Source organism: Falco biarmicus, chromosome 7, assembly GCF_023638135.1.
Source record: "Falco biarmicus isolate bFalBia1 chromosome 7, bFalBia1.pri, whole genome shotgun sequence".
NCBI lineage: Eukaryota > Metazoa > Chordata > Aves > Falconiformes > Falconidae > Falco > Falco biarmicus.
Genome location: NC_079294.1, coordinates 11,885,423 through 11,890,102, shown reverse-complemented (window position 1 = coordinate 11,890,102; position 4,680 = coordinate 11,885,423).

Genomic DNA, 4,680 nt, shown 5'->3' with positions numbered 1-4,680 from the left:
GACAAGAAGCCTCCTGAAAAGCACAAATCCCAAAATCCCCGAGAGAGGGCCTACAGGTAAAGAAGCTGGAGGGACTGGGATGTCATGCAGGTCATGCAGTAGAAAAAAAAAAAGATGTGGGGGGTGCAAAATGCTTAGTAGAAAAGACTTGCAACTAACAGGAAACTTCTCGATTTGGGTTTTTAAAACCTATGTGTTGGCATGCCTGAAGGAGAGAAGTGAGGAATGACTCCAGCATGTGTTCGCACGGGCACTCCTACGTTACAAGCTACAAGGGACTCTGGAGGTGATCAGCTCTAAGCCTTCGAGCATACTGCTACCTTCTTCTTGTTGGAAAAGACTCATCCCCAAGGCCACAAAACCGTGTCACTTTTAAAAATGATGAAGCTGTACTGAGTTACAGGAATTTAAAATATGTGTGTATTTAAGCATGATGTTCCATCTCTGTTCCTTCCCCAAAACACTGTGCCACATTAATCTGCACTCAAATAATGAGTGAGGTATAGACATTTCCAGAAAGAGCACGTAACATGCATTTGTTGGCCAAGCAGCATTGCCTCCTTCTCCACTTCTTTCTACAGATACAAGCCCTGCTACCGCAGAGGGCTTGCGACAGCCCAAGGGCAGCTTTGCGAGGCCATTTGTTACAATGCTGGCACCGAGCAGCAGCATTGTGCATACGGAGCTCCCGCTTTACCAAGGGGGGGGAGCCAGAGCCTGGGTCTGTGGTGATGCTTTGGAGATGAGATGGAACTGAGTCCACTCATTTCTCTGGAGTCCCTACCAAGAATTCCTGGAGAGTGCAGAGCAGCCCCTTAAAAACATTTCCATTGTTATTCCAGTCAGCGTTGACCCCTAGAAGCTGCTCAGCTAACATTACCGGCTACGTTCACTATTATTGTCTTCCAGGAACAAAGAAAACATGCAGGCTGCAGCCACGCTCAGGCGGAGCTCCTGCGTGCCAACTGCTGCACCACCACCAGTCCTGGTACTGGGAGCATGGGGAGAAAAGGTGGCTGAAAAGAGTCAAGAGACAGGAGAAACCTAGGGAAGAGAAGAGACGAGGACATAGATGGTGAGGAATGAAGGAGCTGGATTTGGGGTTTTTCAAGCTTGCCCCACTGTCAAGTTTTCCCAAGCATGGGTCATTAGCCCCTTCCAGTACCACTTATTGGGAAAAAAAGACACATGGAAAATGACTCACCTTTGCGAGCCGGGCTGCCCACACCAGGCAGTTGATAATTTCTTGAAAATACAGTCTCAAGCAAAAACATTTTCCTGTCTGCAAATTTAATCTATCATTCTCACAGCCTGACAGTTTTTGTGCTATTACAGTGGATCCAAAAAGTCTCCCTTGGTTTACAGAAGTAGTTCTCCATGGATTTACATTTCAGACAGCTCGTTCGGCACAAGCCAGAGCACTACATGGATAGTCATGCTGCTGGGGAAGAGCAGAGCTGCTTTCCATGTGTGCCAGAAACTCCCGGTGATTACAACAAGCACTGCAGATGCACAGCTCCCTCAGAGTAATTTGTCTAATTCAGGCCTACAAATGTGAAATTTCATGATTTACGAGTTGTTCCTCACCACTGGGTTTCAGCGTTGTAGCTGGAGTTAGGACCTCTGTCAGGTCATACACGGAGCCGTCTTCCACGGGACGACGTAGCACACCGGCCGTGCAGCCCAGGAGCTGTCTGGGGCAGCAAGCAGCTCGAGCTGGCAGCTTGCAACAGCCACCGTGCCATCTGTGGTAGCTGTCACGGAGCTGCCTTGCACGTAAAACCAAAAATCTGGTTACCAGTGGGGGTTTGTTTCTCCCCCTCCCCTCCTCCCAACACCACTGGCCATCTAACAAGCAAGGACGGTGTAAAAACCGAGGGCACTAGGAAATAATCATTTATGCGTCTTCAGCACTGCGGTTAATCCAGGCTTCCTTTTCGATGCTGTCTCGTGAAGAAAAGGGCTGGAAAGTTTATCTCAGAGAGGTACTGATATCTCCTTTGCCTTTTGGGTCTTCTAAATTAGGTCAATTTACAAAGAACAGTGTGGCTGTTCAGCACTTTTTGCATGACAGTATCAAAGCAACTGATAGTTAATTCACAACCTTGCTCTGATTTCGATTTCTTATTCCTGTTTTCACTGTAGACACTGAGGCAGAGAAAAGTTCAATCATCTGCCAAATACCACGTAATACAGCAGTAGCAGACCAGAGAACAAGGACTCAGCACGCTGGATAGACCCTTGGCAGCTTGCTTGAGCTGAACAAACCAACTCCGAGTTGAGGCAATACACACATGCTCAGGAGGAGGATTTTAACTGGTGTCCGAGGCCACCTGGGTGTGTGAAGAGAGGACTGATTTGCCCACTTTCGCACAGGGTTTTGCAAACCTCCTCACCCCTTACTTTTGCTACCCTTGTGTATAGGAATCTGTATCAGGACTAAAAGGGGCCAGAAAACAAACCTTAAAGCCGGAAAAGGGACAAATTCAATTAGTACCTTATTTCACACACTAGTTGTTTCTAGCTGTTGAGTGGACAAGTTAAGCAGCTCGTAACATCCTTAGGAACGGCCTTATAAGCTCTGGCCCCATGGAGCCAAGCTAGGAAGAGATGTCTAAGGGGACAAAGGAGTAACATTTCTGAGCATCAGTTTAACAAAACCAAACTGAATCAACCACCACCTCTTCTCTGTGCACATGTCGGGGTGCAGGTTTAAATCAAGGGCCTGTTAAGGGTAGGAGAGGAAGACACAAGTTTCAGCAGCTTGAACTCACCTCTTGAGTTTCTCCTGATGTCTAAAAAGGACAGGGGGAGCTTCCCTGTTGCACCCTCTGTTGCATATGAGCTCCAGATGCGTGCATGCTATTTCCAGAGTCAGAGGATACAGATGTCATTAAATATGCTGGTGATGTGTTCCAGTCTATTGAAATTTTTTTTATCTGAGATCAACACCCAAAAAAAGTATTTGAAGACTCAGCATGAAGAGGGGAAACAACTGCAATGAAAGCTATAGTTCCTGTATTACCAGAACAAGGTGCAGTGTGCAGATTATAGCCAGTATCGTGAGCCAAAAGTCCTGACAGTTGATTTGGGAGATCTTGCAGGGCCTCGGGAAGAAGTAAGCAACATTCTGACACGGTGTTTTCCTCTCACATGATAGTAGGGTTATGAAGTAGCTTTTTAAGACCCAGTCAGTCTTCCTTTTATAGCAGCCTATTTATACACTCCAAATTCAGTCACAGCTTCCACTGTACTGTACTGATTACTGTAGTGCTCATTTCCTCATTCTGAACTGCACATACATTTCTTTTATCATTTTTTATTCTCTCCTTGTTAGATCTATTAGCCTTGCATTACCTCCACCCCATTGCTTAGCCTCTCCTAGATTCCCTCTCTAGGGGCATTTGTCTCATTGACAAGTAAGTAATCAAAAGTTCAGTTATTGTACTTTAATAAAATAAACATTTAAAGAAAACCTTTTGATCTTTGTTCGTTTTTAAAAGCATGAAGAACAGATTCAACACAGTATTTGGGCAGTGGTTCAGTATCACTCAAGTTAAAACATCCTCTTCCACTCCAAACAGGCCATGAAAAATAAGACTTCTTAAAACTCACTATCTTTTCTGTAGTACCGTTTACTTACTATGTTAGTGAGTGCCTAATGGACACTGCTCCGTTTTGCTTCCAGTATGTATTATCAAGTTCACTGACCTGTAAATAATCTGAAGACTGAAACCCCATTTAAAGTTTCCCCATTCACACTAGACGCAAGTTGTGTAGCAAACTTTTTAACAACGCTTCTAAATTCAAAACACACTTAGTCCAAAACTCCTGAAGTCAGTATTTTTGCACTTGGATTGTTAAATGTTTGCTAAAAACCGAAACATTCTTCAGCTGACTAAAAGCTTCACATCCTTAGAACGTAAAATCTAAATATAAATGTGGTAGGCGTATGTGGATCTTTTCTCTCTGAGGAGGCTCTGTTACGAATTTCCAATGTTTTACGCCACCACCAAGCCTCCACTAAGCCATGACACCTGTTCAGAATTTTCAGCTTCTTAACCCCTTATTACACTTCCTACAATCCCCAGCAGAAGTGCAGGAAGTGGAACAGAGTTCTGTTGTCCTGGACTTGCTATATTAATTCTCAGTGGCTCCTCAGCGTCTTTCGGTATTTGAAATTAATACCCACCTTAAAGACAACTAACTCAATGGAAGCACTTGCTTCTCATAACTGGTACCAGTAGATGCTCCGGTTATCAAGAAGACCCTGGAAAGAAAACCTACAAATTCCATGGGAGGCACATTAAAGATAATACTGTTAATAATAGATGTTATTACTGATAATAATAAATGGTCTATACCAAGACAAACAGCAAACTCTGATGTAGTGCAGCTTTGAAGTGACATCATGCTAAATGCATTATCATTCACATTGATAACAATTTACTATTCTTAGGTTTATTTATATATATAGCAAACATTAGCAGGGCACAATGCTACTGCTCAAAAATTCTTTTAGCATCAGTACGAAGCCACCCTAGCATTTCTGCAAGTATTAAGCCATAAGGATACCTCCTAGTTAAAAGTCAATATACCCTGCTGGGACAGAATGCCTTCATAAGAAAACCTGTTTCAAAAGACTTTTACATTACACACCACAGACAAGACTCAGATTAA